At 35.0% G+C, this 17,303-nt stretch overlaps 1 pseudogene; it reads right to left on the bottom strand.

The window, feature by feature from the left end:
- Positions 1–560: 560 nt before the first annotated feature.
- On the bottom strand, positions 561–1,936 carry LOC145047849 (uncharacterized; annotated as a pseudogene).
- Positions 1,937–17,303: the final 15,367 nt, after the last annotated feature.

Below are 17,303 nucleotides of genomic sequence, written 5' to 3'. Positions count from 1 at the left end.
GAGTGGGTATTATTATTAGGCATGTTTAAAAACTAGGTTTTATTATTATATATCATATATAAGATAATTAAATATTAATCTTATTAAAATAAAAACAACTACCATATTTTTATTGGCATTTTAGTCAAAAAAATTCATTGCTACCCTAACCCTTTTAACTAAATAGGCCGATGTAATTAATTAATCGGATTAAAAATCTTAACTTGTTAGCCTAATTTTGAGTTTAATTTAGGTTGGGTTGTCTATCATGATCTAATTTCTTAAACAAAATGATTTAAGATTTTATATGTATGTAGAAACAATTGGCGCGAACCATTCAATCCAGATAAAATCAACCAAAATCAATCTTTTTGTTAGTTACTTGGTTTTATATAGCGTAAAGCGCTTTGGGTTTTGGGAGTAAAAGCCATATCCTGCATATTGGATAAGACATCAATTTCAAAAGTCAAAAATCAATTTCAAAAGTTAAAAGCAACATCAGGGTGATAAAAAAAGACAGAACTTAAGTTCTAAATTCCTAATCCTTAATCATAAAAACTAAAAATACGCGAAACGGTCATCATCATCGTCAACTTGGACAACATCATCCCTTCCACAATCACTTCTCATATCCTCTTCCATCTCTTCATCCACCAAACAAAATCCAGATCGTTGACTAGATTATGGAGCTTTTCCCTTATCAATACCCGATGGGTCGGCTACATCATTTTGCACTCTCGATCTAGTTAGATAACTAGGTTCATAAGCAGCTGATGCGTGAGCCACATCTCTCCAAGATCTTCACCAACAAATACTATGTCATCATCATTCTCCTCTTCAAGTCTTCCCATCAACCACTCGTTACTTTCATCAATCTCTTGTAAAAGAATAGGATCGTTCTCCTTATCTTTAACTCGGCGGTCTAAGGCACAATTGAATTTGACAAACACCATGTCATTTAATCTAGACTGTGCAATCTATTTCGTCTCTTCGTATGAAACTACAAGAACGAAAGTAATTAAAGTAAGAAAAATCATGAAATAACTAAAATAAGAAAAAAAAAACATATTATCATTTAGGAAAACAATTTTTTTTAAATAGATAGAAAAAAACTTACGTGTTGAAAAACACTCCAGTTTCTCTCACAACTTGTAGCACTATAAGGACCCGTATGACAAACTTTTTAAGATTAGGCGCCGAAGATCCATATGATGCCCACCAATCAGCTAATAATAAAAAGTTAAAAATAAACTAAGAAAATCAAAATAGAAACTACCAAAAAAAGTTGGTTAAGAACTTATAATATCATTTTGTTACCTGGTGCTTTTGTTTTTCTATGCTTAATAGCCATAGGATGACCGAATAGTCCTTCTGCATTCCGATATTTATCTAACTCTGCAGAAATTTTGTCTTGAACTTCCTGATCTGGAACAAGTCTCATACTGCAACCATATAACCCTTGTTCCACTTCTTCACAAGCCACCCCAACAACATCCTTATAAAATATCATCGGGTTCAAATAATGTCCTGCTGCATGTAGAGGTTTATGCAGTTGACATTCCTACCTTTGATCAATGATTTGAAAAGTTGTCTTGTAGTCATCCGCATTGGAAAAACTATCACGAATAGCTTCTTTAGCCATATCCACAACATCATAAATATAGCCCATTGCTGGATACTTTTCTCCATCAACTAACCTAAGAACTTCGACTAAAGGGCCAATTAACTTGAGAGCATACAAAACATTCCTCCAAAATGAATCTTGCATAAAGTAGGTTTTTACTTTTTTTGCAATCTAATCTTTGCTGGACCACTTTGCCTTTTCCCACTCTATAGAAATCACCATATTCTTCAGGTTGTGTCTTTGTCTGTGGACTTGGGCAAGTGTGATAAAAGATGTGGCAAATCTAGTTACAGTTGGCCTATGCAAGTTTCTTTCTTTGGTGAACTTTCTCATATATATATATATATATATATATATATATATATATATATATATATATATATATATATATATATATATATATATATATAAAAGTAGGTTCAATGGAAAATGAATAATTAGGGCAACATATGCTGGAACCAATTTTCAAGTGATACGTGTCCATTTTTTTTATTCATAAGCAATGTACTATGGAAGTTATTTATGTAGTTACTCCAAAGTGATGTGTTGTCATGCTTTTATTGGTTCTAACATGTATCGCCCTAATTATTTATTTTCCGTATAACCAATATATATATATATATATATATATATATATATATATATATATATATATATATATATATATATATAGCCAATTGCTAACATAGCCTTCTTTATTGCAGTTTTCACCTTAGGAACCTTTTTTCCAATGTCCTTCAACATCAAATCCAAGCAATGAGTAGCACATGGTGTCCAATAAAGATGCTCTCTTTTGGCTTCCAACAACTTCCCTACAAAGTTTATAGACAGAAAATTAGAATTTAGAAATTATAAGACATTAACAAACGCAACATAATATTAACATGCATATACAAGTTACAACTCTTACTTGCCTTTACATATGCTGAAACATGATCAGTTACAACTTGTACTACTTTTTTTTTCTCCAAAACACTGCTTTTTAAAACCAAGGTTAGTTAATCGATCGAAATTGTCTCCTCTAATTCTGTGGACAAGAATTGGCATAATGATTTCATACTTAATAACATGAGTGTATATGTTGATGCACAACACAAGGCTGCCGTGAAAAAAGTAAGAACGATGAAATAGAGTTGAGTGTTGTACAATTGTACTTAGAAAATATAGAAATGTGTAGATTGATAGATAATGTTTGTTACTTTGAAGTTTGGTCAACTGTAAAGTTACAGAAGAGTATCATGGTCATCATTTGATCAATGCAAATTTAGTAACGAGCAATTAATACACATCATCGAATTCTATAATATGATTCACCAAAACAACATAAATACACTAACTTGGGTCGGGAAATTCAGCCACAATGCATAAATTAGGCCTTTGTTCCAATAGTTGATGTATGAGATTGAGACAGCAAAAAAAGACAATTAACTAGTAAGAAAATTTTACATACAAAAAAAGGGTGGCAAATTTACATAATATACCTCACACTAAAACTTCTTTGGGTCCCTCCATCATCTAGTGCTAGACCTTTTATATTCGATATGTCCTATCGATTTGAATAATATTTAAATTTTTATTAGATTTGATGAATTTTGAAACAATAAGTAATAAACTAATTTAGGAAGGAAAGAGTAACAAAAAATCACATGTACAAGATGTCTTAGGAACCTCAAATGTCCTGAAATAAGAGCTTCTATAAAATGCTCAACCGCCACCTGCCTTCGTTACATGACATGTGTGAGCAGGGATAGAGAAAAAACATTTAGTTAGGGCAAATTTGTGTACTTGTGTGAGATGCTCACAGTCATGTAAAATCATGACCTCCAAATTATTTACACCACCGGTCACAAGTTCGCTGTATTTGTAATAAAAAGTTTTTTCTATCAAGATCTCATCAATATAATCTAATACGAGAAGTTATACAGGATCCTTACTTTAGAAAGGTGTCAGTTAGTTGCGTTACAGACATTTAGCAGAGTATGGATGACGACCACTGACTCTTCTAGTCAGTCCAGTGGAACGCTAGCAGTCTCGCAACATATAGGTGTTTGTGAGCGATGTGTTCACCGGTGTACTCCATCCCCCTCATGGTTGCCTTAAGGACATTTATTGCTGAGGAATCCCCTTAGCATTAGTGTCCATCCCGATGTTGATCCTTACTCTAGGTCCCTTATGATAGGTGTTTTAGGGACGTAATGTGAGGATAACGGGAACGAGTAATCGGGTTATTGTTGGTTGATGAAATTAATAAACTTACTTATTGTGGGTTGATAACCCTATATGCTCACCAGGCTCCCAAGCCTGACCCACTCAGTTTCTTGTATTAGAGGTAGTGACGCACAAGCATAGATATGATGTTTGGGATGAGAGATTACGGATATAGGCCTGTAGACATGAATAAATGTAGTAAGACTTATATTGTATTGTTTATTCTTTTGATCTATATCGAACATGACATCCCGATGTTTTTAATGAAATACATTTCTACGGAAATGCTTTGATAAATCTTTATCATATTTTATTATGGGAACAAATTCCGCAATACTTTTATTTAAAATGTTACTCTGATTTTTAAACAAAGCATAAATAAATCGATCTTTTCTGGCCGTGAAAATGGGGATGTTACAGTTGGTATTAGAGCATTAGTTTAGGTGAACTAGGAATTTGTAGGATTTCTAAACTTAACATTAGAATGCTAAGCGATGTTTATGAGAGGAGTGTCTAGTATATTTTAGACACAAGCACTAGTTTATTTTAGAAAAGATGCCTAAAATGCTTTTATGTGCTATATGTTATTATTTGTTCGGATCTATGGTCTGTATGCCGATCGGATCTAGAAATGTTATATGTTTAGGATTCTAAACGTACGACTACGATATTAGAACTAGCATATAAATGTTTCAGAGAGATAAGGATGATTTAAATGTCTATCCTAAATAAAGATCTAAATTCACCTTATTCGGTGTATAGATCAAAATGACAAGAACCCACAGTGGAGCTGGGAACACGAATAGGAATAGGAATCAACCCCCAGTGATTCAATAAATACCTGTTGTAGTAGAAGTTGCACTCGCTTGGAGGCTTTTACGATGCATGTACCTGCTTGTATGCCCATCGTACTCACTGAATCATCTCCGACTTGATTTTCCCACTTAATCTATTAAGACAAAGCTCTAAAACATAGATCTGACCTTCTTAAGTTGGACCAACACATAAAGTTGCCAACTTTATGTCCATACATAGCTAAATGAAGCTCTTAAGCTAAAAAGGGACTTAATGGTTGACTTAATACATACATGACACCATAAAACACATAAAGCTTGCACCTTTATGTCCAATGATACCAAAATAAACTTAGATCTGAATGGACAAACCCATAAGCAAACTTACTCATCCACAAACCCAAGAAGAATACCAAAACCACAATAACTAGCCATGAAGAGATCTAATCACACATAAGTCAATATGCAAACTTGTTACCTCAAAAAGCTTCCCCACAAGGTGATGATTTTGGATCCAAGGTCTTTCCACCAAGCCAAATAACTTCAAGTTTCTCTTCTTTCCTTAAAAATGGTAAAATACATACTAAACCTTCTAAGAGGTCAATAACACCATCAAAAGGCTTCAAGATTGATTTAGGATTTTGAGAGGGTGGAGGCTAACTTAGAAATGAAGAAAAAGGGATAACATTATGCTTATATAGGGTACAACCCTAAAAATTAGGGTTTTCAACCTGACCTCGTACGCCCAACGTACCTCCTCATACGCCCAATGTATGAGACCTCGCACCTTGACCCAACCTCACACCTATGCTACCCGTCCATCCAGCTGCGCCTGTTGTAATCTCCCTCGCCTTGGTATTCCCTACGTACCACCTTGGTACGCTCCGCGTACTAGAGTTTTCCCCAAACCCTAAATCATCTGAAGACCATAACTTTCTCGATATAACTCTAATTTCGACCATCCTTATATTCATAAAAAGGTATTGAGATGATCTACACTATTATCAACTCATACTTACCATAAGATATCCCGAACGAACCTCCACTTTCCATAAAAGCCCAAGCTTAACAAATTACCAAAATGCCGTTTGATTCCAAAACACAAACTGAATACCCGAAACATCCGAATTACATTATCCAACTCCAACTGGGTCCAAAACTCAATTCCTCAAGGATCCGAATCCTTTCAATACCTAAACCCTGATCACCATCCCCAACATGGGAACAATTTGAAACAAGGCGTTACAAAATTGATACAAAATAGAATCATACACTGTTGTAAAGGAATCACATACAGACAACAGAATAATGGGGAATCACATATTGCATCTTAACACCATCATCACCATTACCATCTCCATTATTGACATATTCTCATTATCCTAAACCTAGTTGTTGACCTTCAAACGCCTTCCTTTCGTTCTCTTTCTCTATTCATCATCTTCAACCATTATCTCTATTACACCACCGACATCAGATACTTCATTTGATTCAGGAATAAAAGAAGGGAAGACATCAGAGTCTCGTTGACATATTTAATGGATTTTATTAGCTTATTTTATTTGGTCATGTATCGAACTCAATCATACACACATATACACAAACACGCACACACTTACACTCACTCACTCACTCACTCTCTCTCTCTCACACACACACACACACACATATATATATATATATATATATATATATATATATATATTGTGACAACTGCTAAAAAATAAGCAAACAATCGTCAAACACAATCGCTATCAACACTAGTGTAATAAACCTAATATAACATATTCCAATCATTTTGATTCAAATAAAGTTATATACTTTGAGATGCATTCGAAATATCATTTAAATCTTCGATGTATGTAGATAGTTGATGAGCAAATATTTTTCCATTATACATAAGTAATGATGTAATACCTATAATTGAAATAAATATATGAATTAAGTATTATTATGCATAGATGATACACTAAACAAAGATTACACATAACTACAAAGCCATGAATATAAAAAAATGCCAAAATTTAACGTCATATGAAGAAGTTGTGATTTTTCGAAGTTGCGCGTTTGACACAGTACGTTAATATTTGTCGTAAAATATGAAACAAAAATATGTTAATCATTCGTCAAAGTAATGTAAACAAGAGTTTATGTCTGCGTAATCATGAAACCATGTATATAATGAACATCAAGAACGAAACTCGTATGAAGAAGTTATGAATTTCGCAAGAGCATTCGCATTACAATCTTTATAAAATATAAAGTGAAATAGAATATGAATTAGTTGTTGAGATCAAAAAGAAAGTTATAGTACACAAAACCATGAATCCATACATATAAAGAATTTCAAAAACAAAACTCGTATGCGAAAGTTACAACATTTTTGAAGAATGCAAAAATTTACCTGCGAAAGGTGACACGTGGCACCAACAGGAACCCCCCCCCCCCCCCCCCGACCAGATGTCGACGTGGTCCACTAGAAAACTGCCATGTGGTAGGGCGTGACACACTTTTTAAAGAAATCCTATAAATAGCCAAAATTTCATACTTTTCTCTCGACCTCTTTCCCATACCTTGATATCCGCCTTTCCGAGTTTCCAAAGTATTCCTAGCGACGTGCTGCTACTTCCAGGAGAACACTATTCATCCAGTAGACGAAGCTCTAATCAGCTACTTTTCATATACATTTCTAGAATTTTGCTCCTAAACCGATTTTAAAGCCATGTTAACCTCAAAGTGAGTTTCACGACCCATTTTCTAACGTTTTATAGTTTTGGGGGAGAATACATGCCTAAATGATTAATTTGAAAATATGTAAAAGGTCATTGATCTATCGGTATTAGGTGTTTGAAAATTCATTTTTTAGGGTTAAAGGCTCATGTCATGTGTTGAACAAATCGAAATTTCAGCTCAGATTCACGCTGAATGCTGAAACTGAAGTATATATGCAGTTCAGATTCATAGTATGAATTTGACTATTAAAGTGAAAACAAAAAAATTTGTATATCAATATGAATGTCTATTTTTAGAGGACAAAAAATTAAGAATTTTGGTATATTTAGTTTTTTTGGATAAAAAATAACCCTAAAGATTGAAAGGAAAATATTAACAAAACGAACTATAATCACGTTAGATTCACAATGTGAATAATAATAGATTCACATTGTGAATTCTAAAATTAGAATTATATGCAGTTCAGATTCACAATATGAATAAATTCACTTCTGAATTTTACAAAACTAATTTATGAATAATCGTTATAATATTATAAAATTATAAAGAAATATACTTCGATTCACATGTAAATTTAACTAAATTAATTTGTGAATGATCAAAGTGTTGAAATAGTAAATCGTATTCATATTATGAATGCTAAGAACAAAATTATTTGCAATTCAGATTAACGTTGTGAATTTGTTCACAGTGTGAATAGGACCTTCAAAGTGAAAAAAAACTCAAGGTCATTTTTATCACTTAACTTTTTGTTTTATGCTCATTTAGTCACTGAACTCATTTTAAGTTTTATAAAGTCATTGAACTTGTAAATATGTGTCAAAATGGTCATGAAACATTTTTTTGGTCACTCAACTTTTGAATTTGAGATCATTTTGTCACGTTTTCGTTTTTAAAATTTTTTATAATTCATTTTTTATGACTTTATTTTAAATGTTTAGTAACTAAATGAACATGATTTTAAAAGTTAGGTAATTAAATGGGTATAAAATCAAGAAATAAGTGACCAAACCAAAAGTTTAATGAACATTGTAGCATAAATTTACAAGTTCAGTAACCTTTTAAGACTTAAAATGAGTTAAGTGATAAAATGAGTACAAAAACAAAAGTTAAATGACAAAAAATGACCCAAAGTTTTTTTTACATCAATATGAATATCTATTTAAATATTACCATAAATTATGAATTTTGAAATATTAATTTTATTTTTTTCGATAAAAAATAAGTGTAAATATTAAGAAAAAAATAATAATAACAAAATAAAATGAGTTTTTTTTTTCCGAGTTTTTATTTATTTATCAATATTGATGTTTATAGAAAAAGGATAAAAAAAATATGAAATTTGCAATATTCGGTTTTCTTTAAATAAAAAGTAAATCTTAAAACAAAAAAACAAAAAAAGAGATGGATTTTTTGCTACGTCTAACCTTTAATTATACAACACTTATTTTTGCTGTTGATCAATTGTTCTCTAACGGACAAGATGAATTGTTTTATTTTATGGTTTAAATTGATTCATTTATATATATATATATATATATATATATATATATATATATATATATATATATATATATATATATATATATATATATACACACACACACTAGCAGTGTACCCGCGCAAAGCGGCGGGGCGTGTAAATTCTTTCGGTGATATGTTTGATCTACAAAAATGTTATGTTACAAAAGAAAGTACATGTCGAAGATAAAATAATCAAACTATGGTGTTATTTGGGAGATGAAGTCATTTTTTGTTCCTGGACAGTGGGCTTTATAGCAGAGGAGGGAACAAAGACGTATATGCGATTGGAGGAATATTTTGAATCAACATGCTAAATTTAAGGATATCTAAAAGGGTTCAAAATTTGAATGAATCCGGGATTTAAGGGAACCATATCAAATTGTTGAGAAATATAAGGAGATTTGATGATAAATTTTTGAATTCAAAATGTGGTTAAAATTTAATATTATTTTATTAATGGTTACTTGTACTATCAGCTTCATCATTTGGACGTCTTAAAGAAATATTATTATTATAATCAATCTATTTTTAGAAATAGTTAGATTTCTTTTATAAGATAGTATATATATATATATATATATATATATATATATATATATATATATATATATACACCTTAAAATGCATGTTTGGTCAAATACTGAAATTTAAGAGGTACAAACCTTTATTGCTTCATGTACAATGATTTTATGTTTTAAAATCTAATCCGGTCAACATTTAGTATATAAGGATAAGTAAGAATTAGGTTATATGGAAAATGGTTAATTAAGGCATTATGTTAAGAACCAATAACCAATTGATACATGTAAATTTATTTATGGATACGTACTGTAATTCAGAATTTATTTAAATTACAAAAATCGTCCTTATTGTTTGGTTAAAATTATACATTTAGTTCTTAAACATTTCGAACATGAAAATGATATCATTTTTTTTTACATATTTACCATTTATCATCGTTTGATCGTTCGTAGTCATTGTAATTCAAATTGACAAAGAATATTTTGTGTGAATCATTACCAAGAAATTGAAGTAATCATTTATTACTTATTAAAAACAAAACTCCAACCAATCTAAGGAAAACAACATGAATATTTACAATACCCCAATCGTGTTTTACCAACTTTTAAATGTAGTAAGATATCTTCGATCAAAGTTAATTGTTTTATATGGAGAGTGATACAAAGGAAGATCCCATCTGCAGTGGTACTGAGATGCAAAGAGATTGACATAGAAAATGATAATTATGGTGCTTGTGTTAACGGATTAGAATGCTCAGATCATATCCTGGTACAAGGTGTAACACCGTAAATTTTCAAACAATTTTTTTTCATTTTAAAATCACATAATTCTTATCAAGATATTTCTTAAAACCCCAAAGTGTCAAATTATCAAAATTACAAAACCATAATTGTTTGAATAAATTCCAGAATTCTCAAAAACATAAACTCCATGTCGTGTGTACAATCAAGTCAGCACCTTCCCACGATCCCGAGAAGTACCTGAAACACATATCACATAACACGGTAAACACAAAGTTTAGTGAGTTCCCCAAAATACGACACACATCTAATTAGCATCTCATGGTTATAATTCAATAAAGACCCTCTGGTCAATATATCTCAGTGGAGACCCTTTGATCCCGCAACTCGGGTTGGACCCTCCGGTCCTAACTCAATGAATCTCAATATAATACATAACATAAATCACAAGACATAATGCATGATATCACAATACTCAATAATAGCAAACAAGAGCCTCCGGTCACATAAAGTTACCACTCATGGTAAGTATAGTGAAAAGACTCACCTCGTAAGCAAGCAAGTGAACCTCGTACCCCTCGAACAGTCTAATCCTCGCCTACATGTTATAACCATCTCTAATTAACACTTATAACCACAACTCTAAATAAATTCGGTCAACCTACCTCTCTAACCCTTGGAATGGGTAAAAGACCATTTTACCCCTCCATGGTCTCCATAATCCAAGTCTTGACCAAACCCTAAAATTCAACAGAAGTCAACACTCGAGTCAACAGTCCCTGTTGACCCAACTTGGCTAGTGCACCTATATGAATCGTCGAGTTCCTCTTGTCCTCATAAGAATTGGAAAAACTCCATCTCAACTCGTCGAGTTGTCTCGTCAACTCGCCAAGTTGTAAATCGTCCAACCTATCGAGGAAAACCCCTAACTAACTCGTCGATTGGGCTATTGCACTCGTCGAGTCCCTATTGACCAATTCTCATTCTATCTATTCAAAGAAGAAAAATTGTCCCAAACTCTATATCTAACTCCCCAAGGCTGAAATACCACGTAAAGTTGCAAGCTTTACGTCCATGCATGGCACCTAGGGCTCGAAATGCGAAAACAAGCTCTATTATAGGGTTTAATGTACAAAGGCTTGCCTCTAGCTTGATAAAGCTTGGATCTTTGGGCTCAAATGACTTTATACAGTCCATATTGAGGTTTCAATCTCATGACATGCTCAAATGACTCAATAATCAAAAGATGGATGGGAGAAAACCCCAAAACTCCCTAGAATAAGATATAACAAAAGAAATGGTCAAGGTAAGAACTTTTTACCTCCAAACAGAAGCTAATCACTAAAGGCCACCCGATCCAAAAGCTCCTTGTCGTCCAAGGTCTCTTGCTCTTCAACTCTCCTCCAAGAATGCACTAAAACCCAAAAAATTAGCCTCTCTTTCCCTCACACAAGGTTACAACTCGATTAGGGTTTCTCACAGTGTAGTGGGGTGAAAAGGGTGGCAGAAATGAGGGCTTACGGTCCTTTAAATAGGACACAAACCTGGAAAATTAGGGTTTCCTCACACAACTCATACTCATCGAGTCGGGGTCCTCGGACTCGTCAAGTAGACTCTAAAAATCCCGTGGCCATAATAGTCTCTACTCGGCGAGTTGGTGCTCCCCAACTTGTCGAGTTTCCCTGTCAAAAGTAATAAAATAATTTAAATATCATACCTAGGAGTCGGTATGTTACAATTCTCCCCCACTAGAATCAAACTTCGCCCTCGAAGTCATCCTACGGAAAAAACTCAGGGTACTGCTCATGCATATCGGAATCCGGCTCCCAAGTACACTCGAATCCCTTGTGATGTTGCCACTGAACCTGAACCAAGGACACCTCTTTATTCCTTAACACCTTCACCTTCCTATCCAAAATCCCTATCGGCCTCTCAGTGTAGTTCAGGCTCGTATCCACCTGAATGTCCTCTAAAGGGACCACTGCCGTCTCATCGGCTACACACTTCCTCAGCTGGGATACATGGAAGGTGTTATGAATTTGGCTCGACTCTGCAGGCAGGTCTAACTGATACACTACCTTCCCCACTCGAGCAGTCACTCTGAAAGGACCAATATATATGGGGCCTAGCTTGCTCCGCTTCCTGAATTGAATCACCCCTTTCCAAGGAGACACCCGTAGGAGGAAAAAATCTCCATCCTGGAAATCTAACTCGGACCGTTGCCGGTCTGTGTAACTCTTCTGAGGACTGTGGGCCGTCAATATCCTCTATCTAACCTGTTGTATTTGCTCGGTCCTCTTAAGCACTATCTCAATGCTCCCCATCACTCTCTTCCCTACCTCCCTCTAACAGATGGGAGTCCGAAACCTCCTCCCATATAAGAGCTTAAAAGGATGCATACCTATACTGGAATGGTGGCTATTGTTGTAAGAAAACTCAGCAAAGGGCAATTAAGTGTCCCAAATTCCATCGAAGTCCATAACACATGCACGTAGCATGTCCTCAAGCGTCTAAATCGTCCGCTCGCTCTGCTCATGTTTCAATGGGTGATATATGGTATTGAAGTGCAACCGGGTACCCAAATCCACATGAAATGTATTCCAGAACCTAGAAGTAAAACACACATCCCGATCTAACACTATCGATGTCGGCACTCCATGTCGCGCCACTTCCTCTCGTACGTAGATCTCGACCAATTTCTCTGCAAAAGAGCCCTCATTGATAGCCAGACAGTGAGCTCTTCGTCATCCAGTCTACAATCACCCATTTCACGTCGACACCTCGTGTAGTTCTAACGACTCGTTATTTCAAATCATTGTAATAGTCTAGATCAACTTGTAATTCGTTTTAAAGTAATAAAGAAATAACAAATTTAAAATAAAATGTTAGATAAACATGATATCTATGAGGAAATTAGTAGTGGTTGTAACACGGATTCCAAAAATATAAAGAACACCAAAATCTGAGCTATAACGAAGAAGTTATGGCCTATCAAAGTTTCGTGACAAAACCGGCACAACACTGAGACTATGCATAAAAAGAACATCCAAATCTAACTTCATGTGACAAAGTTATGAATTTTCTAAGATTTGACATAGTAGTGTGCATCCTGAAATTCGAATTTTAGGTCGAGCGATTTTTAGCCGACAAACCTAAATGAGAATCGGAGATCTTGTCAATAGAAGTTCAAAGGTAAAAAGACAGACACAGACGTTGGATGAAGAAGTTATGAATTTTTAACGGACTTTTCGTATCCCGGCTTGTTAAAAATATAACTTTACAAATAAATTTAAAATTTTCTGATGTAATCTAAACGAAAATTGTAAAGTACAGTCTCACCTACGCGTGGATATAAAGAACGTTAAAACGGAAATTGTATGCGAAAGATATGAATTTTTGAAGTTTGAGGCACAAAATTTGAGGTATGTCTGAAGCCTTATGCCCAGCATACGAGGTTACGCCCCGCGTACTCGGAAGCTTGGCCCGAAGTCAACCACGTCGCCTCTTTCTTCAGACGAAAGAGACATATCTCGCAACGTTGATGCCTTTGAAGCTCGGAAACCGAACAAAGGCTATGTATCGGAACGCCCCATGTCCTCGCAAGTACGCCCAACATACCGGAACGCCCCGCGCCATCTCATGTACGACCAGCGTCCTGAGGACCATGGTGATACTATAAATAGCATGCGAGGGCTCCCGTTTTCTTTTTACAATTTCAATTCTCCTTTCACTTCAAACACTCTATTAAGCCACTTTAACACCCCCACCCCCCCCCCCCCCCCGCAAATCTAAACGAACCCCCTAACACTAGACAGAAAGACGAAGCACTTGAAGTCCCCCATAAAAGAATCTTTTTCAGTTGAAACTCTACCCGCATAGAACCCGATTTTCACCAGAAACTCGTGATTTCAAGTAGCAAAGTGTTGCCCAAATCACCGCTTTATCAAGAGCATTCATACCCCTATGTTTTCACTATCCTTTTATATTTTAAGAGCAGGGGGGATACAAGTTAAACACACAGAAATCTTGTGTTAATAACAAATCTATTAAAATAATTTTCAACTGTCATTTTCACTAGGATAAACATACTACCTTACTAGTTTGGGATTTCATACAAAAACAAACATATAAACTATAATAGGTATAGTTTATGGAACAAACGTACTATTTTACAAGTTCAGGTTACAATACAGAAACAAACATATAAACAATTATAGGTATAGTTTATGATACATAGATATAATTTATTCATTTCAAAATGATTTTTCATTATTCTACACGTAACCGTCGATATAGCTTTGTGAGACATACTTCAAGTATCAACCAAGTCCTGAAATTATAACCAGAGTCTTTTGGAAGGAAAGTGTGACACTTGTGTATAGATCTATACGGGACTGACAATCCCGCACCTGAGCTGCTTGCAACAGCTAGGCCGGCAGGCCTGGGGTGACAAATGTCATACCACTTATTACACCTGAAGAACGTCGTGTTCAGGAAAACTATGTCATCAAGCATGGTTATGATAACTCACAAGCTTATGCAATTGTTGTGATGCTAAACATGACGTCATCCGCCCCCAAACTTTTTCGCCGTTCCGGTTTGGGGTGTGACGGATTGGTATCAGAGCATTGTTTATAATGAACTACGTATATCTAACCATAAAAGATATACAACTATAAATTTAATGGGGATAAAGCACTCCGACCAAGAGTTATACTGTTAAAATATAACAATATTTTTATAAAAGTATACATACATGCTTACATACTAGGAAAAGTATCACAAGAAGAACAAAATAGAAGTATTTAGATTTTGGAAACTACAGTCAAACCTAGACAATTATGTAATTATATCCAGGATAAATATAGCCATATCAACTATATTTATTTAAGATATGACCAACATGTGTTTGAGAGTGATTTTGGTATTGCAACAAGTCTAAAACTTACCAACAAACCATACAAAGAGCCTTTATCATACAAATTTAAAATACTATATGAGTATTTTGTAATACTATAAAACAACAAGCTTACATTCTTTTTATGCTTCTTACCTCTATTTCTCATATAGACATTATGGCAAGGTATCAAACACCTGGAAACTACTATAAAGGATATGGTGGTTGGGTTGAAGATGATGTCGAAGAGGATCCTGAGGAGGAAGAAAAGGGAGAAGAAGAGGTGGGTGAGGATTCCAAGGAGGAGCCTGAAGTCTACAATCCACCTCATTTCCCCGTTCCTGAAAAACACTTTTAGGGCCCGATGCCCCGATGGGCCGAGGAATTGAAATTATTGAGCCGAGAACAGGGTCAACGCCCTCCTTTCGGTATGGAGAGAAATTTCTACAACCTCGAAGGAGGAAGTTCTGTCGATAGGGCCCTCCCTGTCATAATACGTCACATCTCTCGCCAGATTGATCAATCACGAATATTGATCAACCGAATTATGGAAGCTAACGCTACCTCCCAAGTTAACGCCGCTGATCTTCGTCGTCTAGACGGAAGTCAGGATCAAACCAAAAACCACACTGAGAGGCTTCAAGAAGAGATGGTTGCTGCTTGAGCCGACATTAGAGTACTTCGGGAGCATCAAACTACATTAGAGAGGCGTTTGATGGGAAAAGAGCACCATGTGGCAGAGTCTAGTGCTCAGAGTTGTACCCGCCGCAAGTAGTGTTTACACTACTCCCATTTTTGATATAGACTAGGACCTCAGATACGTATACTACTTTTATCTATATGTAAAACTCCACCATGCGATTAAGTGAATACATTGCTCATAGGTCGTAATGTTTTCAAATTTTTCCTTATGTTGATATAATATAACCTATATCACGGTCAAATTTTCCCAACTGTATGTACAAAACTATATATCAATGAAAATGACAAGCATTTTATTTCATTGGGAATTACCACAATTTTCATAACATTTTGTTTACTCATGGTAAATCTATAATTATTTAGTGTATATGTTAAAGTATTATGTAATTAAGATTCTATTGACTTAGAAATGGTAGGTTCGCTTTAGGCCCTGTTCCTTGTTTGGTTGTGGACTTAAGGCTGACCTATTATGTTCGACATTCTAGTCGATCTTAATTACATACAAATTGTATACACCAATGGAATTTAGAAGGACCCGCTACAGAATACATTATACAAATTCATTACAAGTGTTGCTATAAATGAAATTGGTGATTGTTTACTTATATTAGTAGACTTTTATTGTAAATCGCTTAATAGAACACTATATCAGTCAGGAAATGATGCATTTAAAACTAAGATATATCTTGTTCAATATCACTTGACTCATGATCATTATAGAGTACTTATCATCATTTTTCTTAAATAATTATAGAGAAAGATGCCTCTAGAGAAGTCCAACAGAAAGAACAACAACCCTCCAAAAAATCCACCACCGCCGCCACCTCCTCAGTATGATACTGCTATATTCCAAGCAGCAGTAACTATCATCTTGACAGCAACCATGACACAGATCAATGCCAGTGGCGCCAGTGGGGAGGGTAGTGGCGCCCATCCTTCTAATCATGGAGATAGTCATGGACACCCGAGGGAATGTCCGTACAAGGACTTCACCAACGCTAAACCTTGATCCATTGATGACATGGGAGGTTTCATTGCATTAACCTATTGGTTTGGGAAAATCGAATCAATATTCGAAATATGTGCATGCCCTGAGTCTAGCAAAGTGAAATTTGCAGCATGTACCTTCACAGATAAAGCTCTCACTTGGTGGAACAGCCAAGTCAAGTCCCTAACTCTCCCGATAGCCAACACTATGAGTTGGGATGATTTGAAAGAAATAATGCTAGCTGAATACTGCTCGAGCGGCAAAATGAAAAAACTATATTAGGAACTCTGGAGTCTTAAGATGAAGGGCTCTAATATCACTGCTTACAATGCTAGGTTCAATAACCTGGCTCTACTGTGTCCCGGGAAGGTCACCCGGAGAGTATGAAGGTGGAGGGGTATATCTGGGGATTAACTCCCCCGACTCAAGAGAACGTTATTACCGCCAATCCACTTACTTTCGATAGTGCCAAACGTTTGGCATAGATACTAGTAGATCATAGAGTTAGTCAGGACTGCATACCCGTCATTTCTAAAAAACCCAAAGAAAGAGGCAACAAAAAGAAGTTCTGGAACAAGCAAAAGGGGCAATC

Source organism: Lactuca saligna, chromosome 1 (assembly GCF_052625555.1).
Source record: "Lactuca saligna cultivar CGN05327 chromosome 1, ASM5262555v1, whole genome shotgun sequence".
NCBI lineage: Eukaryota > Viridiplantae > Streptophyta > Magnoliopsida > Asterales > Asteraceae > Lactuca > Lactuca saligna.
Note: the sequence above shows the minus strand (reverse complement) of the source record. Positions and strands in the feature narration are given on the sequence as shown.